The sequence below is a fragment of the Salvelinus fontinalis genome, chromosome 3, assembly GCF_029448725.1.
Source record: "Salvelinus fontinalis isolate EN_2023a chromosome 3, ASM2944872v1, whole genome shotgun sequence".
NCBI classification, from domain to species: Eukaryota; Metazoa; Chordata; class Actinopteri; order Salmoniformes; family Salmonidae; genus Salvelinus; species Salvelinus fontinalis.
In genome coordinates this window covers 46,196,035-46,221,153 of record NC_074667.1, presented here as the reverse complement: position 1 = coordinate 46,221,153, position 25,119 = coordinate 46,196,035, and the positions used below count along the sequence as shown (strand labels likewise).

The 25,119-nt window shown below is 42.2% G+C and overlaps 1 protein-coding gene across 2 annotated transcripts in view; it reads left to right on the top strand.

Annotated features, from left to right (window-relative positions):
- The window catches only part of LOC129850733 (rap1 GTPase-activating protein 1-like), a 134,199-nt gene that overhangs the window by 29,321 nt on the left and 79,759 nt on the right, over positions 1-25,119 (top strand). The window contains exon 2 of one of the 2 annotated variants that reach the window (XM_055917033.1): positions 15,013-15,059. The exons of the other annotated variant lie outside the window; for it this stretch is intronic. The gene's annotated coding sequence lies outside the window, so the exon portion shown is untranslated. The remainder of the gene's footprint in view (positions 1-15,012; positions 15,060-25,119) is intronic. 2 annotated transcript variants of the gene reach the window in all.

Below are 25,119 nucleotides of genomic sequence, written 5' to 3'. Positions count from 1 at the left end.
TCATCATCACATGGATGTGTGTGGGTTCTGTTGTCAAAGAAGTTTTGTGTAGGTGAGGTTTTATAATCAACATTATTTTTGTGGAATGTGTCATGGTATTATACAAAGACATCTGGCGGTGAACATGTACTCTGAGATGTGAGGCTGCCTTGAAGCTTGAGCATCTTTCCCAGCTTGTCTTTGTTCTCTGCTTTTTCTGAACTTCAGCTAGAATGAGGGTCAGTTTGCTGTGGCCTTTCTGTTGGCACACAACTACAACCTCCATGCTTTTGATCGTGTGAATAATTCTGTCCGACTCTCCCAATCCCTGTTTTCTTTACCACAGTATAAGGGTATTAGTTCTTATCTTTGTAACCTTTGGCAGTGCATTATATGGGGTTGCTGATGTATAGATTTCCAAAAGGAAAAGTCATTGTCAGCCTCTGTAAACCCTGTATTTCACTGCCATTTCTCCTGTCTCTGGCTTAGAAAGAAATCCAATACTGCCATGTCATTTACCATCCAGAGGAAGTGGGCTAGTTGTGTGCTGCTGAAACTGTGTGGAGAGGTGCAGATACATTGGCAGATCAATTCTTAATACGAACACGTCCTCTCAAACTACACCATGGAAAATCATGTCTGCTGCTACTATCATTTGGCTGAATGTGATTAAACATCATGATGGAAGATAAGCAGAGAAAGTTAGTCTGCTTAAACCTCTTAAATGTAAAGTCCCCATATTTGGGGACCTTATTAGATTTTTTTATTTTTAAATTCAGTCTGGTATGAGAACGGTATCCCCTATCTGCTAAAGCTGGGTGTCTGCGGAAACCTGAGTATCTTGGCTATTGATTGGTGCCTGCAAATCTTTTGTGTGACTTACTACCATATATGGGCATACTAATAAATAAAGGCAGGCTGAGCCGATGACCTACATTCTGGTTAGCGTTGTGAAGCATAAACAAATTAAACACGGAATACGTTGATACACACCGAAAGCCGGAACTCCAGAGATCATGAGGATATCTTATTTGTCTGCCTGTGACCTACCGTTATTGATCAGCAGCTCCGAGAGTCAAAATGTTTATTTCACACAACATTTTCACCAAACATCTTACAAAGTAAGCTTCAATTTGGTCTGTGTTTGAGCTATAGCTACATGGAGGGTATCAGTCGCACCCTGATCGGTTTCACCTGTCTTTGTGATTCTCTCCACCCCCCTCCAGGTGTCACCCATCTTCCCCATTATTCCCTGTGTATTTATACCTGTGTTCTCTGTTTGTCTGTTGCCAGTTCGTCTTGTTTGTCAAGTCAACCAGTGTTTTGTCTCAGCTCTTACTTGGCCCCTGACCCTGAGCCTGCCTGCCCTCCTGTACCTTTGCCCCACCTCTGGATTACCGACCTCTGCCTGACCCTGAGCTGCCTGCCGTCTTGTACCTTTTCCCCACTACTATGGATTATCGACCCCTGCCTGCCTTGACCTGTCGTTTGTTCGCCCCTGTTGCTATAATAAACATTGTTACTTCAACACAGTCTGCATCTGGGTCTTACCTTCAAACCTGCATCTGGGTCTTAGCTATTATCTGGTGATGTATGACTTAATAGCAACATCGAATGTCCACCGAGTGACTATTTCACACTCTGTAGGCATCCATTACACAGGAGATTGGCTACTATGGCACCTTGACAGTCTTGCAGCCAATTAGATAAGCTTTCCAGGGATAAGCAGTTGACCTGGGTGGGACAAAGCAAGGCCTAGAACCTTTTATAATACGAACTATTGCTACATGGCTAGGAAACGTCCCGACTAGGAAACGTCCCGTGACCACATCTGACACCACTTACTAAAACATCTGCCCATTTCGAGTTGTTAGGTCTATCAATACCATTTTTTTCTGATATTATTCACATGTTGTTGAAGCCATCTGATGTGTTTCCAGCTCTGGGAATCAATAATTCACTTATATCTTGTCAATGAAAGATGACTTTCAAAATAATAATAAAAAAAACGGTTGTTCTGTGTGTGCTTGATCTTGTGTATTATGAACTATGCAACTCCTATCTCCTGATAATTTCCTCAAAATCTCCCAGATGTCTTCTTTCCAAATATACCAGGTTTTGGCATGTCAGAATCATGTAATTACACATGATTAGCAGTTACTTTTGGGTATGTCTATTTAGGCAGAAATCAACATTTTGCCATTACATTTAAGTATCTATGAAGCCTCTCATTGTGATCAAGGTTGCAGATATATCACTGTATCACTGTGTCAATTGTGTGTAATCATTGTACCTTAAAAAATATGAATTTGAAAGGTCAGTGGTACTTTTTCTGTTAACACTATATAAGCAATTCTGTGTTTTTGTACTCTGTAGTTTCCTTATAGTTATTGATTTCTAGTTTCACCTGGAAAGCAGGATATGTTGAAGGTATTCATTTAAAAACAATAAAATAACAGTATTTTTTTGAATTATTATTAGGATCCCCATTAGCTGACATCATAACGTCAGCTAACAATTATAATTTACATTAAGACATTACAGACAATTAAAATACGTAACAGGTAATACATTTAACATTCACTAGATGCATTCTAGTATCTGATCAATCATATGGTCGATTGCAATAGATATTATTTTATTGTTTTCTTAAAGGTGGATTTACTATTTGCCTGAGAAATTTGAGTTGGGAAAGAATTCCTTTCAGTGATGGCTCTGTATAAAATGTTAGATTTGAGGAGATTTATCCTTGGCCTTGAGGTTATCAGATTGCCTGACGACTCAAACTGAATTTTCCCGCTGCTATATGTTTGCTACATACTTTAGTCTGAGACTGCCATTGTTGAAGTAGTTTGTGGTGATGTCAAAATGAGGGGTGCTGAACAAAGTCATCAGCGATTGGATCATCTCTAACCAATCAGAGTATCAAAGCCAATGACACATTTTCAAAACGCTGCTTTAACCACGTGTGTTATGGGTCTGGACCAATCAGAACGGTTAGAATGTGCTTGCGTTCTAGAAATTGTTGGAGAGGTACTAAGATCCAGACTCATTGCGGTGAAGAAACTAAAGTCTGTGGGCATGGTGTAGCGTTTAGACGGAGCAAGGAGTTTGAGTAGCCAGGCACATTATCAGATGACCAATTATGCTATTTTGTGTGTTTTTTCACGTTATTTGTAACTTATTTTCTACATAATGTTTCTGTCACCGTCTCTTATGACCGAAAACAGCTTCTGGGTATCAGAACAGCAATTACTCACCTCGAACTGGACAAATATTTTTTATTTAACGAGTCGGACGCAAAGGATTTACTCCAGATACCCGGCCAGGCCCAAATCCCCGTCATTCACGTGTAGGGAAAATGAAGATACAGGGGACACAGGTCCGGGTGCCTTGTGAGAATTCGTCGATGAGTGGGTTACCTGCCTCTACCATCCGTCCTATTGGCCAATGTGCAATCATTGGAGAATAAACTGGATGAGCTCCGGTCAAGACTATTCTACCAATGGGACATTAAAACCTGTCATATCTTATGTTTCACAGAATAAAATAAAGTAAAAAATCGATGAGAATGGGGGCGTCCACAATAACCTCTTTTGTCCTGATCACGTTGAGGGAGAAGTTGTTGTCCTGGCACTACATGACCAGGTCTCTGACCTACTCCCTATAGGCTGTCTCATTGTAGTCGGTGATCAGGCCTACCACTGTTGTGTCATCGGCAAATTTGATGATGGTGTTGGAGTCGTGCCTGGCCATGCAGTCATGAGTGAACAGGGAGTACAGGAGGGGACTGAGCACGCACCCCTGAGGGGCCCCCGTGTTGAGGATCAGCGTGGCGCATGTGTTGTTCCCTACCCTTACCACCTGGGGGCGGCCCTTCAGGAAGTCCAGGATCCAGTTGCAGAGGGAGGTGTTTAGTTTCAGGGTCCTTAGCTTAGTGATGAGCTTTGTGGGCACTATGGTGTTGAACGCCGAGCTGTAGTCAATGCATAGAATTCTCACATGTAGGTGTTCCTTTTGTCCAGGTGGGAAAGGGCAGTGTTGAGTGCAATAGAGATTGCATCATCTGTGGATCTGTTTGGACGGTATACAAATTGGAGTGGGTTTAGGGTTTCTGGGACGATGGTGTTGATGTGAGCCATGACCAGCCTTTCAAAGCACTTCATGGCTACAGACGTGAGTGCTATAGGTTGGTAGTCATTTAGGCAGGTTACCTTAGTGTTCTTGGGCACAGGGACTATGGGGGTCTGCTTAAAACATGTTGGTATTACAGACTCAGTCAGGGACAGGATAAAAATGTCAGTGAAGACACTTGCCAGTTGGTCAGCGAAGACACTTGCCAGTTGGTCAGCGCTATACATTGTAGAGTCATCAGCATAACCACTCTTTCGTTGTTCATTAGTGAGTGTAAATCATTAGTAAAGATAGATTAGAGAAGTGGGCTTAGGCAGCTGCCTTGAGGAACCCCACAGTGTAGCTCTTTATTGTCCAAAAAGCTACCATTATAGAAAACATTTTACCTTCTCCTGGATAGCTGGATAAAACCATAACATTTTAGTTGAACTAAAAACAGTTCATGATCAATTACATCAAAGCAGCACTAAAGTCTAACAACACTGCACCCATTAACTTCCTGTCATCCATACTCTTTAGTTAATCATCTGTCATTTGCTCTAAGGCTTTACTCATAGAATACCCTTCTCTGTATTAATGCTGGATCATTACATTTGTAAAAATCCTGGATTTCTACAGATACATTTTTTTCCCAATAATTTATTTAACACAGGCAGTAAGCTTATAGGATGACTATTAGAACTAGTGAAGGCAGAAGTTTTTGTCCTTAATTATGTTTTGTGTGCTATTTGTTCTATACAAGACCAAGGTAATTTTGATTAGAAAGTCTTTACTTCAGCATCACTCGGTAACATGCATACAGCTCCATTCAGTGCATAGTAAGTAATGCTTACCTTGGCTTGCTAGTACTATATAGTATCACACTCAGATACACGTAACAGCAGCAGCATCTATTGGCTTGGCGACATCTTGTATCATCTTCCTTTAAACAACATGTGAAGATTACTGCTCCTTGACTCATAAAGAGGAGAACTGGGGTTAGACCCTTACCAGTGAAACATTACACTGTTAACAAAAAACATAACTGTGTTATTATTCAAGTACCTTCAATAAGCATCGCCTTTAAAGTCAATAAGCAGACTACTCTCTTCCATCTTAAAAAAACATACCAACAATTTACAACCTTTAAGATTAAACATCATAGTCTCTGGAGTATCTCACGGGCAGCCTGATATTTGCCCTGGTTCTGGTGTGTCTCAGAGTTATATTTTCAGGAAGTGGTGCTGCTTCCATATCAGCAGCCTGTTTTTCACCACCTGCTTGGATGGCAGGTTCATTCCATGGTCCCCAGTCATCCTTCCCGTGTTTGTTTGTTGGACGTTCGGGAGGATCCTGAGTTGTTCAGTCACTGCACAAATGTCTTTTCTGTTTCTGCTGTATTTTGCACCATTCGCAAGTACTTTATACGACCGGTCACTGAGTTCATAAGTGCATATGCCCAGCGTCCAATTGCTGGCTGAGTTGTTGGGGTGGAAAATAACCCTTACTGTTTGTCCTTGGATGATGTTGGGCATGTCACAGGCATGTGTGTCATAGTGGAGTTTTGCTGTCAGCCTGTTTGCTTGTTTTCTTGGAATGACATTTTGTACCACTTGGGGTTCGAGCAGTTTTTTCATGGTGTGCGTCTGGACATGATTTTCACAAATTTTCAGCGCTGATTCCGCTTTTCCATTACTTTGGCTGTGATACGGTGATGACATCACATGTTTAAGGTCCCACTCATCAGCACATTTTTGAAAGTCCATTCCAGGAGGGGAGGCCATTATCAGAAACAACAGTGTGGGCAACGCTATGTCTGCTGAACTGCTTTTTGCAGCATTCAATGATGGTGTCTGATGTGGTGTCATTCAGCTTCCTTTTAGTCCAGACTAGCTATCGCATAGTTTTCCCAATTGTGTTTGAAAAAATGTCCAATTGTTGTATGTATCGCCCTTCATGTCCATAGGCTCTGGTACTGGAATTACCAGGTAAGCCATTGTTGCCGTTATTATTTTTTTTGTAGCTGGTTAGAAAGTTGGCACGTCCCTTCCTACTGTGAATTTATCCGTGTGTCATTTTGATTAGTCTAGGATATACCTATTTGGTTCTGACTTCTGACACCATGTTTTGTGTGCTATTAGTTCTGTACAAGACCAAGGTAATGTTGATTAGAAAGTCTTTACTTAAGCATCACTCGGTAACATGCATACAGCTCCATAGTAAGTAATGTGTAACTTGGCTCGCTGGTACTATTGTCACGGTTCTCGTCCTCTTCGTCTGAGGAGTAGCAAGGATCGGACCAATACGCAGCGTGGTAAGTGTCCATTTTAATTTATTAAAACTGAACACTGAAAAATACAAAATAACAAAGTGAATAATACCGAAAACTGAAACTGTCCTGAAATGTGAAACAAACACTACAACAGGAAACAATCACCCACAACACACAATGACAAACAGGCTACCTAAACATGGCTCCCAATCAGAGACAACGACTGACACCTGCCTCTGATTGAGAACCATACTAGGCCCAACACATAGAAATCTAACAACATTAAAAAACATAGAAAAACAACATAGAATGCCCACCCCAACTCACGCCCTGACCAAACTAAAATAAAGACATAAAAAAGGAACTAAGGTCAGAACGTGACAACTATATACTATCACACTCAGATACACATAACAGCAGCGCCATCTATTGGTTTGGCGACATCGCGTAACAAATTAGTGGAATAGCCTTTATTAACTCGTTCCAGACTTCTGGGCACAGCCCACACATCAAGAACCTACACTGCATGGCAATAGTATGTGGACACCCCTTCAAATTAGTGGATTCGGCTATTTCAGCCACACCTGCTGCTAACAGGTGTTTAAAAATCGAGCACACAGCCATGCAATCTCCATAGACAAACATTGGCAGTAGAATGGCCCATACTGAATAAAACATATGACAAATTGGGGTGGATATGTGGTTGGCTGTAACTCTAAGCAGTTTGCCATCAAGATGATCTGTTTCTGGTGACTTCATCAGAAAGAGACAACAGCATCCTTTCAACCTCTTCTTTTTCTACTTGTAAACATTCTAACTTGCAATGCCTCTCATTCATGATTCAGTCTTTTATAAGTGTATATGACAGAGAGCCATCAGTTGGACTCAGTTGGACCACTTTGCACGTCAAAATATTGACTTAAGTTTCATAATAAAATACCCTCTGATTTAACAAGAGGCATCCTTCCCATTATGACATTCAAAGTTCTCCTATAGTTTTTGTTCCATCACCCTTGACTTAATCGATTTTGTGCTGACTGTCCTTGGTCTCCCCCTCCAGCTCCTCATTGCCAAGGAGTAAATGAGTGCAGCTAGCCCAAACCTCCATCCTGATAAGAGAAACTAATTACCTACATTATTTCCCACTAATTACATATAGGCTGACAGATTACAGGATAACTGATGATGGTGCTATATTCATAATAATAGTTGTCTGAATACATTGTTTATTACTTGTTCAACACGTGACTGTCTGTTTTAAATATAGAATAATAAGATTCAATAAACTCATCTCTGCAGCAAATATACTGAGTGTACAAAACATTGGGAACACCGTCCTAATATTGAGTTGCACCCCCCTTTGCCCTCGGAACAACCTCAATTCATCGGGGCATGGACTCCAAGGTGTCGAAAGCGTTCCACAGGGATGCTGGCCCATCTTGACTCCAATGCGTCCCACAGTTGTGTCAAGTTGGCTGAATGTCCTTTGCGTGGTGGACCATTCTTGATACACATGGGAAACTGTTGAGTGTGAAAAACCTAGCAGCATTGCAGTTCTTGACACACTCAAACCGGTGCGCCTGGCACCTGCTACCCTGTTCAAAGGCACTTAAATCTTGCCCATTCACCCTCGGAAAGGCACACACACACAAAGTCCATCCATCCATGAGAAACAGATGTACTATCTCGATTAAGGAAGCTAAATCAAGCTACTTTAAGCGCTATCTCTGACTGGTGATCCTTTTAAATGTTGGAAAACAGTAAATGCACTGAAGCGTAAAAGTTCCTCTTCTTCCCTGTATAAGCAAGTTCTGTCGGTCTCTGACATCATAACTGAGAAGAATGGGATAAGTGATGCTTTTAGTCATCATTTTATCTCGGCAGGCTTTTTATTCAAGTGAAACTGTGGTTTAATTGACCCTGTTCAGTCAATCGACTGCTCTTCCCTGTGACAGCCTCTAGCTGACTCAATGGTTAACCTGTCAATTTCTAGTGAATCTTTGTTTTCATTTCAACAATTGACTACATGTGATGTGCTAGATGCCATGCTTAAGATTTATGTTTTAAAAAATCACTGGGGCTGATATGCTGGATCCAGCTCTCTGCCCCCCTGATTTGCTGAATCATTAACCCATATTTTTACCTGACGATTATATTTGGTACTATCCCCAAGATTTGGAATGCGGCCCATGTACTCCTACTTCACAAAGGTGGTTACCTAAATAATTATCGCCCTATTTCTACATTTCTTGCCTAGCTAAAATATTTGAATCCTTGATTATTTCTCAGCTAAGATCTTATCTTTGAAAGGTATTCTAAATCAGTCGGGTGTTAGATCAAGTCATAGCACTATCGCTGCTGCATCCCTATTTATAAATGATGTGGTTAACTTTATGGATAAAGGCAACATTGTGCTGCACTCTTCATTGACCTGTAAAAAGGCTTTTGATCACTCACTGCTAATTCAGAGTCTTTCCTCAATTGGCCTAGAACAGGCTGCATGTAACTGGTTTAAAAATTATTTGACAGATAGAACTCAATGTGGGCCTACTGATGGTGTTAAATCCGATTTCCTGGATGTTATGAAATGTGTCCGGCCGGGGTCGATTCTGGGTCCTGTACTTTTTACTGTTGACATTAACAATATCGACTGTACTTACCTGCACTTGTATGCCGATGATGCTGTTGTGTATGATATTGCTCCCACAGTTGACCAGGCTCTCTGAACTACAATCTGCCTTCATTGTATTACAGAAAAACGTTGACCTGAAATGAGTATTGAATGCAGTTAAAACTATGTATATGTTGTTCTCTAGAGTGCATAAAATTAACTCTGATGATTTAAGCATATGTCATTTGGATTGTGTCCATAATGATCGTGTCCCTGCTTACAAATGTCTTGGCATCTGGATAGATGAAAAGCTGTCCTTTAAAAAGCATATTGATGAGTTAAGAAGCTGAGAAGAAAAATTGGCTTATTCCATGGAAATAAATAGGTCCTGCCTCTCGCTAAATAGTAGAAAGCAGATTATTCAGTCGACATTCCTACCGGTCCTAGACTATGGCGACATCATCTATATGAATGCAGCTGCCAATTCATTTAAGCCGTTGGATGCAGTTAATCATAGCCGCGCTTTATTACAGGCGACAATTTTAGTACTCATCACTGCCTTCTCTACCAGAAAGTTGGTTGGCCCTCTTTGATGTCACATAGGTTGATACACTGCATCCTGTAGCACTAATTCCAAAAAGTTCTGGGACACTGTAAAGTCCATGGAGAATAAGAGCGCCTCCTCCTAGCTGCCCACTGCACTGAGGCTAGGAAACACTGTCACTACCGATAAATCTACGATAATCGATCATTTCAATAAGCATTTTTCTACGGCTGACTATGCTTTCCACCTGGCTACCCCTACCCTGGCCAACAGCTCTGCACCCCCTGCAGCAAACTTGCACAAGCCCCCCCCCCCCCCCCCCCCCCGCTTCTCCTTCACCCAAATCCAGACAGCTGATGTTCTGAAAGAGCTGCAAAATCTGGATCCCTACAAATCAGCTGGGCTAGGTAATCTGGACCCTCTCTTTCTAAAACTATCTGCCTAAATTGTTGTAACACCTATTACTAGCCTGTTCAACCTCTCTTTCGTATCATCTGAGATCCCCAAAGATTGGAAAGCTGCCGCGATCTTCCCCCTCTTCAAAGGGGAAGACACTCTAGACCCAAACTGTTATAGACCTATATCCATCCTGCCCTGCCTTTCTAAAATCTTCAAAAGCCAAGTTAACAAACAGATCACCGACCATTTCGAATCCCACCGTACCTTCTCCGCTATGCAATCTGGTTTCCGAGCTGGTCATGGGTGCGCCTCAGCCACGCTCAAGGTCCTAAACAATATCATAACCGCCATCGATAAAAGACAATAATGTGCAGCCGTATTCATCGACCTGGCCAAGGCGTTCGACTCTGTCAATCACCACATTCTTATCGGCAGACTCAATAGCCTTGGTTTCTCAAATGACTGCCTCACCAACTACTTCTCAGACAGAGTTCAGTGTGTCAAATCGGAGGGCCTGTTGTCCGGACCTCTGGCAGTCTCTATGGGGTGCCACAGGGTTCAATTCTTGGGCCGACTCTTTTCTATATATATATATCAATGATGTTGCTCTTGCTCCTGGTGATTCTCTGATCCACCTCTACGCAGACGACACCATTCTGTATACATATGGCCCTTCTTTGGAAACTGTGTTAACTAACCTCCAAACAAGCTTCAATGCCATACAACACTCCTTCCGTGGCCTCCAACTGCTTTTAAATGCTAGTAAAACTAAATGCATGCTCTTCAACTGATCGCTGCCCGCACCCAGCCGCCCGACTAGCATCACTACTCTGGACGGTTCTGAACCTGAATAACTACAAATACCTAGGTGTCTGGTTAGACTGTAAACTCTCCTTCCAGACTCACATTAAGCATCTCCAATCCAAAATTAAATCTAGAAACAGCTTCCTATTTCACAACAAAGCCTCCTTCACTCATGCTGCCAAACATACCCTCGTGAAACGGACTATCCTACCGATTCTTGACCTCGGCGATGTCATTTAACAAATAGCCTCCAACACTCTACTCAGCAAACTGGATGTAGTCTATCACTGTGCCATCCGTTTCGTCACCAAAGCCCCATATACTCCCCACCACTGCGACCTGTATGCTCTCGTTTGCTGACCCTCGCTACATATACATACTTTTACTAAAATAAAAGAGAATGTACGCTCACCACGCTGCACTTTGGTCCACTTCTTCCGACGACAACCCTGACAGAACTACCCACCACAAATGGACCAAGCAGCGTGGTAAGGAGAAATGGACGTGGGAGGACATTTTGAATGGGAAAGGATCCTGGACGTGGGAGCAGATCCTGGCGGGGAAGGATCGCCTGCCCTGGGAGCAAGTGGAAGCAGCGAGGAAAGCGGAGGCAGCTAGAAAAAGGGCCTAGGATTACACAGGGTCACGGCTGGCACTAAAGACCGGGAGGCCACTCCCCCCCAATTTATTTTGGGGGGCACACGAGGAGATTGGCTGAGTCAGGTTGGAGACCTGAGCCAACTCCTCGTGCTTACCGTACGGAGCGTGGTACTGGTCAGGCACCGTGTTATGCGGTGGAGCGCACGGTGTCTCCAGTGCGCGTTCACAGCCCGGTGCGCTACATTCCAGCTCCCCGCATCGGCCGGGCTAGAGTGGGCATCCAGCCAGGACGGATGGTGCCGGCTCAGCGCATCTGGCTGCCATTGCATCTCTACGGCCCAGGATATCCTGCGCCGGCTCTGCACGCTGTGTCTCCGGTGCATCTGCACAGCCCAGTGCGTCTTGTGCCAGCGACCCGCCTTTGCCGGGCGAAGGTAACCATCCAGCCAGGATGGGTTGTGCAGGCTCTACGCTCGAGACCTCCAGTGCGCCTCCACGGCCCAGTGTATCCGGTGTCTACTCCCAGAACCAAGCCTCCTGTATGTCTCCCCAGCCTGGTGAATCCTGTGCCTGCTCCCAGAACCAGGCCTGCTGTATGTCTTCCCAGCCTGGTGAATCCTGTGCCTGCTCCCAGAACCAGGCCTCCTGTATGTCTCCCCAGCCTGGTAAGCCCTGTGGCAGCTCCACGCACCAGGCTGCCTAGACGTCTCCTCACTCCAGTGATGATCCATGGCCCAAAGCCTCCAGTGATGATCCATGGCCCGAAGCATCCAGTGATGATTCATGGCCCGAAGCCTCCAGTGATGATCCATGGCCCGAAGCCTCCAGTGATGATCCATGGCATGAAGCTTCCAGTGGTAATCCATGGCATGAAGCCTCCAGTGGCGATCCATGGCACGAAGCCTCCAGTGACAATTCATGGCACGAAGCCTGCAGCGACGGTCTCCAGTCCGGAGCCTCCAGCGACGGTCCCCAGTCCGGAGCCTGCAGTGACGGCCTCCAGTCCGCGGCCTCCTGCGACGGCCCCCGGTCCGGGGCCTGCGGAGAGGGTCCCCAGTCCTGGGCCTGCGGCGAGGGTCCCCAGTCCGGGGCCTGCGGCGACGAGGGTTCCGCACCAGAGGCGCCACCAAAGTGGGGGGAGCCAGAGGTGGAGCGGGGTCTACGTCCTGCACCGGAGCTGCCACCATGAATAGATGCGCACCCGGGCCCTCCCCTATAAAGTCAGGTTTTGCGGCCGGAGTCCGCACTTTTGGGAGGGGGTACTGTCACGCCCTGGCATAGAGAGGCTTTTATTCTCTATTTTGGTTAGGCCAGGGTGTGATTAGGGTGGGCATTCTAGTTTCTTTATTTCTATGTTTTGTATTTCTATGTTTAGGCAGGGTATGGTTCTCAATCAGGGACAGCTGTCTATCCTTGTCTCTGATTGGGAATCATACTTAGGCAGCCTTTTTTCCTATGGTGTTTGTGGGAGGTTATTTTTGTTGGTGGCACTATAGCCCTGTTAAGCTTCACGGTTGTATCTTCGTTTCATGTTTTGTTGGCGACATTTACAATAATTAAAGAAAATGTACGCTCACCACGCTGCACCTTGGTCTCCTTCCAACGACGGCCGTGAAAATTTTGCCTCCATGGCCTATGCCCTATTTATTGCTTTACCTCCCTAATCTTCTACATTTGCACACACTGTACATTTATTTTTCTATTGTGTTATTGACTGTACTTTTGTGTATGTGTAACTCTGTGTTGTTGTTTTTGTCGCACTGCTTTGCTTTATCTTGGCCAGGTCGCAGTTGTAAATGACAACTTGTTCTCAACTGGCCAACCTGGTTAAATAAAGGTGACATAAAAATAAATAAACACACATCGCCTTATTTTCATTTATAAAGCCCTTGCACAAAAAGTCCCACTGTACCTAATATCTTTACTAATCCAGACATACGAGTTACCATTCCCGGTCTCAGGGATGGCTAACTCTGGAAATTCCTTTGGTCTCTGAGTTAGATAAATCAGCTTTTACTTTTCTTGCACCTTATTTGTGGAACAATCTTCAAAATTATCAAGGCTCAGGAGAAGACCGAGATGCAGACAGTTCGAAGTAACAAAAGTTTACAAAAACAGGGGGCAGGCAAAACGACAGGTCAAGGGCAGGCAGAGGTCAGTAATCCATAGCAGAGTCCGAAAGGTACAGAACTGCAGGCTCAGGGTCAGGGCAGGTAGAGGTCAGTAATCCATAGCAGAGTCCGAAAGGTACAGAACTGCAGGCTCAGGGTCAGGGCAGGCAGAGGTCAGTAATCCATAGCAGAGTCCGAAAGGTACAGAACTGCAGGCTCAGGGTCAGGGCAGGCAGAGGTCAGTAATCCATAGCAGAGTCCGAAAGGTACAGAACTGCAGGCTCAGGGTCAGGGCAGGCAGAGGTCAGTAATCCAGAGCAGAGTCCGAAAGGTACAGAACTGCAGGCAGGCTCAGGGCAGGCAGAGGTCAGTAATCCAGAGCAGAGTCCGAAAGGTACAGAACTGCAGGCAGGCTCAGGGCAGGCAGAATGGTCAAAATCAGGGACTAGAGGAAAAACAGGAGTACCCACTGGTAGGCTAGGCAAGACAAACTGGAAACAGACAAACAGAAAACACATGTATAAATACACTGGGGATAATGGGGAAGATGGGAAACACCTGGAGGGAGGTGGAGACAAGCACAAAGACAGGTGAAACAGATCAGGGTGTGACAAAAATGTTCTTAAATTTGATGTTTTGGTGCCAATTTTTGGCAATTCAGAAAGCTAATTGAGGACCTCATTACTGATGAACGTGTTTGTTTTTTATGACCATGTTTTTCTTTCTTGCATTTTGTATTTATATTTTGATTTGTGTATTTTCTGTAATTTCTGTAATTCAGGGCTCAACTGGTATCAGTATGACTTCCTGATAAAATAAAGGTTAAAAAAAATGCCTCAAAATGCCTGATTTAGATTTGACTAGTCTCAACTGTGTCTGCATTATCGAAGCACAGCTCAATTTACCGACATGCATACAGTAGCTATAAGTCTTTCTCACAGGTGTGAAACAGACCTCAGGAGCCCCCGATACTATATGGATGGGAATCCCATTTTTTAACAATTAGAATCTTCAGAGGCTCCAGAGACTGAAAGGCATACTAGTTGTCATGGTTGGCTTGTACATCACTCCAGAGCATATGCAGATACACACAATGTAGCCTGTATAATGTACATATTGTTTTTTTTCATGCTACAGTATATTAATTATGTGGATATTTTCATGCACAGTGTGTTTTTGACTATTTATGTTGCCTTCCATATCAAGTATCGGGGCCCAACGTGAGAATTGTCATGGTGGCTTTGCTCTGGCATTAACTTGTGATGTTAACTGCCCATGTGCATTCCCATTAACACACACAATGAAACCACCTGCTAATTTTCCTAGCACTAATTTTCCTAGCACTAGGAATAATTGATTTTCATGATGCAAACAGCTGACAGTTAAATTCAGTTTACTTGTGTAGAAACATGGCATTAGAAGCACGATGCTGTTTAGTGTGTAGTCAACCAATTATTTTAGGCAAGATAAAATTATAGCAACACGGATGATGCTGATAGTGGAATACACCAAATCCTGAAATGGGCCCATCACAGTAAGGTGTTTATTAAGATGTTTATGTTTTCTTTGTGATTTAAAGGTATTTTCCACAAATCAGGAAGAGGAGAATACACAGACATAAAACAGGTAAGACAATGAACATGTTATCACACTGTTTAACTTCTGACAATATTGAGAGAGAAATTAAATCAAGTTGTTTGTTGAACCTGTGCTGTGTTTGTTTGGTGACCTGACAGACAATTTTGAGGTTGTCAGCTTTGTCTGTTGGCCAGGAACAGGCAGGCACACTTGCTGCTCTATTTCCTGCTCTTGATGTGAGCAGCGGAAGCAGCAGTGAGGATGGCTCAAGGTTATGTCCTATGGCGTTTGAAATGGGTCTGGCCAGTCTGGTGACTCCATAGGCTCAGATTATTGCCCCAGCATGGAGGCAGCAGCAGGAGGAGTATGCATGGCTTTAGTCCCTGCTGTCTGTCACGCATCTCAGTACTGAATCCATTTGGAGAGGGATGGATAGTTGTGTTTTGATGTGAGTGTTTCATCTGCCCAGAGGCAGCCGGCGCTTTGCCTGTGTGATGTTCTATAGTACTATAAGGCCTCCTGTATTTTCAACTGCAATGAGTTCACGGACCTGTGTTGGTTCTGTTTTTCTGGGCTCCGTTTTATTACTTAACAAATAAGGAACACTCAAAATGTGCACTTATAAATCATAACAATTTTAATCAAAATACAGCTGTAGACAGAAGTCAAAGATCAAACATCACACATACAACTGATGTCTCTCCTGAGTTCTGCCCCATAGGAAAAGTCCAAGTTGCTTTTATCACGCTTGTAGTCAACCCCCTGTGATGTCATTACCTGCTACTCCTCAGACCAAGCCAATGCATACACAGCTATACAAACTTGCAAGAAATACAACACTTCCAGTGTTTCCTAAGGCCTCAGCAGTAAAATCCCACTCCCCCAAGTTGATTTATAGAGGTATGTCTGACTAGCCTCTTATCTCTTCTACTCCCCTACAGGGCTCTTTGTTTATCTTTGAAATGCTTTCTCACATACCCCCCCCCCCCCCCCCCATTTCTTTATAAGAGGCACAGACTTAAAGACTGCGGAACAATTATAAATCCCTACAATTAATATGTATATTGTTAATCTGTAGTCTAGGACCCTATACATGTAGAGGAGGGGTACCATAGCCCCTCCCCTTCTATTAATACAACATATTATAATCAATTATTATAATACATCAAACATTTGGTGTAGCCCCTATCGTGACCCCAATTTGACCCCATCAACAGCCATGCCTGTCTTCTCAGGAGTTTTAGAGAATGGGCTATACTCAGAACTCCAACCAGGCTGTATGATTGTTCTATTTATAGGAGAAATAGGTCTTCAGTTTCCCTGCCCAGCTAAAACCTCTAGGGAAGAGAGAACATTTTTATAATGTTACCTATAATGTTTGAGCGTCGAGTTTTCCATTAGTTAGGGGAACGAACATTCTATCTATGTTAGCAAAACCCTTTTTTTAAGCATATTTTGGTGTTAAAGTTAGAACATTCTCTTACGGTTGCCATGTTCTCACAATATACAATATGTTCTGGACACGTTTCATGGGACGTTGCATTACACATCACGCCTTGTTACAGTTGCCAAGCCCCTAATCCATTTACGGCTTTTTTTGTCCTTTGGCAAGGTTAGAGACACACACTGCTTTTAATTGACATATTTAACACACATTGTGCGTGTTCATTTATACAGTAAATATTATTCAGGATGTTCTCACCTGGGATGAGAACACACAACCTCTTGATTCACGGCATTCAGACTTTCCTACTACGCCAATATATTTGTGTCAGTAATCAGTTAGTTGGACTATTCTCTTAATATTGATATTATTTACTAATTTCAACAATTTAAGGGCTTTCTTTATAATTGTATGATGTTGGTGGGGCATATTAACCTGTTTTAATGATACTCCTGACTCATAATCAATAAAAGTTTTTCTGGAGTGTACTTTTTCTCCCCAATTGGTAGTTACAGTCTTGTCCCATTGCTGCAGCTCCCATACAGACTCAGGAGAGGCGAAGGTCGAGAGCCATGCGTCCTCTGAAACTTGACCCCGCCCAGTCGCACTGCTTGTTGACACACTGCTCGCTTAACTCGAAAGCCAGCCACACACCAATGTGTCGGAGGAAACACAGTACACCTGGTGACCAAAGTCAGCGTACACGCACCCGGCCTGGCACAAGTAGTAGCTAGAGCCAGCCAAATCCTCCCCTAACCCGGACGACGCTGGGCCATTTGTGCTCCGGCCAGTCGCAGCCTGCTGCGACACAGCCCAGGATCGAACCCGGATCTGTAGTGACACCTCTAGCACTTGAATGCAGTGCCTTAGACCACTGCACCACTCAGGAGGCGAGTGTACTTTTAACAGAGCTGAGATTTACTTCAAAGTGCATTCACCCTATTGCTTATACCTATCAAGATGTTTCAGATCTAAGTGTCTAGGGAGGAAGGGTTAGGTTTTCTTCTGGAAAGGGCCTAACTATACTGGCCTAATAAGCACATGCCCTACAGATATCCCTTATTGAGACAGTTGTTAGGACGTTCGTCATTGGTGCTTGTGGCCTGGGTTCGAGACCCACTAGGGGAGACACCCTACTTTCAAAAATACAACTTTTACATTACCCTGCAGTTTACCTATAAAATGGGCTGATGGTGAAGTAGACATACTTGGTATTCATATCACAAAATATATAACTAAGCTCACCACAATGAATTTCAATAGAAAACTTTAAAAATAGACAAGATCCTGCAACCATGGAGAGGTAAATACCTGTCTATTTATGGAAAAATTGCCCTGATTAACTCCTTAGTCATATCTCAGTTTACTCACTTACTTATGGCGTGGCCTACTCCTGATATGAGCAAAATATTTAGCTTTATCTGGGACGCTAAACCAGACAAAATAAAACATGCCTATGTATATTATGAATCTGAATTGGGTGGGTTGAGATGATTAAATATAAAAGCACTAAACCTCTCTCTAAAATCTTCACTTATTCAAAAGTTTTATTTGAACCCTAAATGGGTCTCAAGTAGATTACTAAGAAAAGCATTGTTTAAAAATGGCCTTTTTGCCTTTGTGCAGATTGCCATGTCTCATTTTCGATTAATTGAAAATTATACTTTTTTCAAAGTATCTCTCTTTTTCAAACAAGCATTGCAGAGCTGGCTACAATTTCAATTTCATCCCCCTGAAAAGATAGAACAAATATTATGGCTGAACTCAAATGTGCTGGTTTATAAAATACCTGTATTTATGGGAAAGATGTTTGAAAAAGGTATTTTCTTCTTAAATGATATTGTAAATTGGAATGGTAGAGTTATGTCCTTCATGGAGTTATCAGAATTGTACGAGAAGGTCTGCTCATTCCAAGAGTACAAACAATTGGTTACAGCATTACCCCAAAAATGGAGGCGGCAGGTGGCAGGGGGAGGAGGTAGGAAACTGGTCTGTCTGCCCAATATAAAGGATCAAAACTGGCGGAGAAATAAAAATAGCATAAATAGGAAAGTATACCAGTTTCATTAGAGGACCAGGATGTTGACAACTGTGCCATACAGATTGCAAAATAGTTGGGAAGAGGTTTTTGATGTACCGATTCCATGGTACAGGTGTATGAGTTGATATATAAAACAACGCAAGATTCAAGACTTCGTGCTTTTCAACTAAAATTATGATATAGAATTCTTGCCACCAACAAAATGTTGAATATTTGCGGCATAAAATCATCAAAGCTCTGCAGATCTTTTTGTGAGGATACAGAATCAATAGACCATTTATTTTGGTATTGCGCTCAGGTAGCCTGTTTCTGGTCTCAGGTTCAGGAATGACTGAAAATGCATAGCGTTGATCTAAAATTGACTCTAAAAGTATGATCTTTGTCCTCATGTACAGTTGCAAACCGTAGTCTGACTTTTTTATGGCGGTTTTGGAGCAGAGGCTTCTTCCTTGCTAGCGGCCATTCAGGTTATGTCGATATAGGACTCGTTTTACTGTGGATATAGATACTTTTGTACCTGTTTCCTCCAGCATCTTCACAAGGTCTTTTGCTGTTGTTCTGGGATTGATTTACACTTTTTGCACCGAAGTACATTCATCTCTAGGAGACAGAACGTGTCTCCTTCCTGAGCGGTATGTCGGCTGCGTGGTCCCATGGTGTTTATACATGTGATGATCTAGTTTCGTTGGTGGAGTTTAAACACTTGATCGATGTATATATCGTAGAAGAGTGTAATTGTTTTTAGGCCAGCTGTTTTTAGTCAAGATGTTTGTGTTTTTAATGTAATATGTAATTGTTGTACTGTATGTGTGTTTTTAGTTTTTTTAATGTTGTGTTAGTGTATGTAAGTTGTTTTGTCTGAAACGTTGTTCCCCCTGCTGCTATTGGACCAGGTCTCTCTTGGAAAAGAGATATTATCTCAATGAGAAAAAAAATGTATAAATAAAGGTAAAATAAAAAACTAAAAATACATGCGTACTATTGTTTGTACAGATGAATGTGGTTCCTTCAGGCGTTTGGAAATTCCTTCCAAGGATGAACCAGACTTGTGGAGGTCTTTTGATTTTCCCATGATGTCAAGCAAAGAGGCACTGAGTTTGAAGGTAGGCCTTGAAATACATCCACAGGTACACCTCCAATTGACTCAAATGATGTCAATTAGACTATCAGAAGCTTCTAAAGCCATGACACATTTTCTGGAATTTTCCAAGCTGTTTAAAGGCACAGTCAACTTAGTGTTTGTAAACTTCTGACCCACTGGAATTGTGATACAGTGAGTTATAAGTGAAATAATATGTCTGTAAACAATTGTTGGAAAAAATACTTGTGACGTGCACAAAGTAGATGTCCTAACCGACTTGCCAAAACTATAGTTTGTTAACAAGAAATTTGTGGAGTTGTTGAAAAAAGAGTTTTAATGACTCCAACCTAAGTGTATGTAAACTTACGACTTCAACTGTATAGTTGGCATTGATGATATGATTTTAGTTGCCCTTGATGTCCTTTGTTTTAAATGTATTATTATTCTTTTAGATTTTTTTTGTATTGTTGTTTCCTGTTTTCTTGTCTTTCTTTTTTTCTCTTTAGTTCATTCTCTTGGTTGTTGGTGCATTGGGGGGGGGGGGGGGTTCTTGGGGGGGGATGGAATTAATTGTATTTTTGATTTAATTTTTTTCTTCTTGGGGGGGACTGTGGGAGGGGTCTCGAATTGTTGAGGGACAGCTATTGGGGAACTGTGGGGGGATCTTGGAGGGTTCGGGTTCACGTTTTTTGGCCTGAGCAGGTCATTGACCCTGGATGCTTCTGTGTGTCGCTCTGAATGGGAGTCTGTTGGATGACTGGTATGGTGTAGTTGTTGATCTCTGAATAGGAGTCTGTTGGATGACTGGTATGGTGTAGTTGTTGATCTCTGAATGGGAGTCTGTTGGATGACTGGTATGGTGTAGTTGTTGATCTCTGAATAGGAGTCTGTTGGATGACTGGTATGGTGTATTTGTGTCTCTCTGAATGGGAGTCTGTTGGATGACTGGTATGGTGTAGTTGTTGATCTCTGAATGGGAGTCTGTTGGATGACTGGTATGGTGTAGTTGTTGATCTCTGAATGGGAGTCTGTTGGATGACTGGTATGGTGTAGTTGTTGATCTCTGAATAGGAGTCTGTTGGATGACTGGTATGGTGTATTTGTGTCTCTCTGAATGGGAGTCTGTTGGATGACTGGTATGGTGTAGTTGTTGATCTCTGAATGGGAGTCTGTTGGATGACTGGTATGGTGTAGTTGTTGAGCGGTTCCACTGCAAGTATATTGTATGTTTCGGATATTCAATAAAAAACATTTTTTTAAACATACAGTGCAGATAAATTATTCAAATTAATTATTTTACACTATCTTATCACAGCAGTGGCAAACCATGGTTGACCAACTCCCTGACCATGTATATGGCTCTGGGTATAACCAACCTAGGACCAAGATTCCAAATCATGGACCTAATAGCAACTAGCCGGATTTCCATCAGAAAATATCGCCACAGAATATGGTTTATTAAATCAATCATACAAGACAACACTAATAATGCAGTTTCTAAAGCAACATATTAAAATTCCATTCCAATTATTGTGTTTTGTAAGGCGTGTAAAAAGACAGTGGACTTATGAATTGATTCAATGTGATTATTCACCATTATGTAGCTCTTTTCTACCATACTAAAGGGAATATTATTACCAATGCTACGGTTTAATTTGTTGTATCCAACTGGTAGTAAAACCAGCACTGCTGTGTGATTTTAAAAAACAACAACATTTACTACAGCTTTAATAGGTCTTAGAAAAGTGTTCAAGTCTCAAGGCACTACTTTACACTGCATTAAAACATCAAGCTCCATTCAAATAACACTTTGCTTTTTAGTTTTCATTAGACCGTGGTAGAAATACTGCTCAATTATCAAGGGGCCAAATCACTGTGTGGATGAGTTGGATTTCTACAAGCTTAGATGCCATAAAGTCAAATCCAAACTCGTATTTTACCCTCAGCATCTCCCAGCGCCTCAGGTCATCCATCATTCCCAACACACCCATGGTGATTGGGTTTGGTTTGGTGTGGACTGGGGGAGAGGGAGTTTTTCATCCCTGAGCAGAATACTATTATGATTAAATGGGATGTTACTGTTGACCCACACCTCTGTCACTCTGCTTTAGTCGCCCTCTCATTCTCCAACACTATTTATAGCTTTCACAGACACTGTCCTCCAATCCATTCCCTAATGGATTATACAGTACTACAGTGCCTTGCAAAATTATTCATCCCCCTTGGCATTTTCCTATTTTGTTGAATTACAACCTGTAATTTAAATTGATTTTTATTTGGATTTCATGTAATGGACGTACACAAAATAGTCTAAATTGGTGAAGTGAAATGAAAAAAAGTACTTATTTAAAAAAATTATAAAGAATAAAAAAAGGAAAAGTGGTGCATGGATATCTATTCACCTCTTTTGCTATGAAGCCCCTAAATAAGATCTGGTGCAATTACCTTCAGAAGTCACATAATTATTTAAATAAAGTCCACCTGTGTGCAATCTAAGTGTCACATGATCTCTCACATGATCTCAGTATATATACACCTGTTCTGAAAAGCCCCAGAGTCTGCAACACCAAGCAAGCGGCACCATGAAGACCAAGGAGCTCTCCAAACAGGCCAGGGACAAAGTTGTGGAGAAGTACAGACCAGGGTTGGGTTATAAAAAAATATCCGAAACTTTGAACATCCCACGGAGCACCATTAAATCCATTATTAAAAAATGGTAAGAATATGGCACCACAACAAACCTGCCAAGAGAGGGCCGCCCACCAAAACTCACGGACCAGGCAAGGAGAGCGTTGATCAGAGAGGCAACAAATAGACCATAGATAACCCTGAGGGAGCTGCAAACCTCCATAGTGGAGATTGGAGTATCTGTCTATAGCACCACTTTAAGCCGTGCACTCCACAGAGCTGGGCTATACGAAAGAGTGGTCAGAAAAAAATCCATTGCTTAAAGAAAGAAAGAAATAAGCAAACACGTTTGGTGTTCGCCAAAAGACTCTCCAAACATATGGAAGAAGGTTCTCTGGTCAGATGAGACAAAAAATTTGCTTTTTGGCCATCAAGGAAAACACTATGTCTGGCTTAAACCCAACACCTCACATCACCCAGAGAACACCATCCCCACAGTGAAGCATGGTGGTGGCAGCATCATGCTGTGGGGATGTTTTTCATCGGCAAGGACTGGGAAACTGGTCAGGATTGAAGGAATGATGGATGGCGCTAAATACAGGGAAATTCTTGAGGGAAACCTGTTTCAGTCTTCCAGAGATTTGAGACTAACACGGAGGTTCACCTTCCAGCAGGACAATGACCCAAAGCATGCTGCTAAAGCAACACTTGAGTGGTTTAAGGGGAAACATTTAAATGTCTATGAATTGCCTAGTCAAAGCACAGACCTCAATCCAATTGAGAATCTGTGGTATGGCTTAAAGATTGCTGTACACCAGTGGAACCCATCCAACTTGAAGGAGCTGGAGCAGTTTTGCCTTGAAGGATGGGCAAAAATCCAAGTGGCTAGATGTGCCAAGCTTATAGAGACATACCCCAAGAGACTTGCAGCTGTTATGCAAGCTCAAGTTTTTCAGTTTTCTTTGTCTTATTTCTTGTTTGTTTCAAAATAAAACATATTTTGCATCTTCAAAGTGATAGGCATGTTGTGTAAATCAAATGATACAAACCCCCAAAATATACATTTTAAATCCAGGTTGTAAGTCAACAAAATAGGAAAAATGCCAAGGGGTGAATAGTTTTGCAAGCCACTGTATGTACCGTACCGGATAGTGAAAGGAAAACTGCTGTCAGAGTAATGGAGTGTGTGTGATGATTTTTTTAAAATAAGCACAAAGAAAAATGTTTATGAAGTCAGCTTTTTATTTATTTATTTTTATTTCACCTTTATTTAACCAGGTAGGCAAATTGAGAACACGTTCTCATTTACAATTGCGACCTGGCCAAGATAAAGCAAAGCAGTTCGACACATACAACAACACATAGTTACACACGGAGTAAAAACAAACATACAGTCAATAATACAGTAGAAAATAAGTCTATATACAATATGAGCAAGTGAGGTGAGATAAGGGAGGTGAAGGCAAACAATATATATATATAAATAAATAAAAATATAAAAAGGCCATGGTGGCGAAGTAAATACAATATAGCAAGTAAAAAATAACACTGGAATGGTTGGTTTGCAGTGGAAGAAGGTGCAAAGTAGAGATAGAAATAATGGGGTGCAAAGGAGCAAAATAAATAAATACAGTAGGTAAAGAGGTAGTTGTTTGGGCTAAATTATAGATGGGCTATGTACAGGTGCAGTAATCTATGAGCTGCTCTGACAGCTGGTGCTTAAAGCTAGTGAGGGAGATAAGTGTTTCCAGTTTCAGAGATTTTTGTTGTTTTTTTTGTAGTTCGTTCGTTCGAGCTTTCTGGGCTCGAAATGGAATTGTGCTGTATTACATTTCATATGGATAGTGAATGTTTTTCTGACATTTTATGCCAATTCGTCTTTGCATTTTCAAATGAGTTTGATGATCTATCTCTCTCATCGCCAGGACTCACTTGTTGAATATTCAGAGAATGTGGTCTGAAACGCAGTGGTTCATGATACTGTCAGGGATGGTTGTACATACTGTACCGTATACTAAAAAGAAGACTGCAGTCAGAGTAATGGAGGAGCGGCAGGTAGCCTAGTGGTTAGAGCGTTGGGCCAGTAACTGAAAGGTTGTTAGATTGAATCCCCGAGCTGACAAGGTAAAAATCTGTCGTTCTTCCCCTGAACAAGGCAGTTAACCCACTGTTCCTAGGCTGTCCTTGTAAATAAGAATTTGTTCTTAACTGAATTGCCTAGTTAAATAAATGTTGCATGTTTTCAGATCAGGTTTAAAGCAGTCATTGCCCATGTTTTACGGGTGTGTGAAGTGTGTTAGTGGTTATCTGGTTGTGATCTCCCTCAGGGGGGATACAGGGATCACACTGCACACAGGGACCATTCCTTTACAGTACTGTCCATACCCTCTGCAATAGAGCTGGCATTGAAAAGCATCAGGTTCATGATCTTGAAAATACTCATAGATATATCCTCCCACTAGACTAATGTGTGCTTATTTGAAAATCCTTGTGTTTGTGAATTAAAGAGTGTATGTGTACTGTATGTTTCCTTTACTCTACTCTGGCCCCTTACCAAGCTCGTGCTGCTGTCCATGGTGCTGAAACACACTCCAGCCGAAGAAACAATAGAGCCCATTGTTGAGTAAACCCCAAAGAGTGGCTTGTTGCCGGGAAACCGCACCTGGCATTCTTCCAAAAGCTCCCAGTGAGATCAGTGCTTTTGAAGCAGTAGTATTTTCAACCTCTACTTTTCCATGTGGTCTGATTGCCACTATTGCAAGTATCCAGGGATTCAGTTGGGATTTTGTGGAAGTTCTGTCGTTGATTGCTTTTCATTATGATTTACAAAATGTATATGATGCTGTTACAGTAGCTATGACCAACTCAAGGTTGTAAAAATATATTTGATTTATTAATGCTGGTGAGAGCTAGT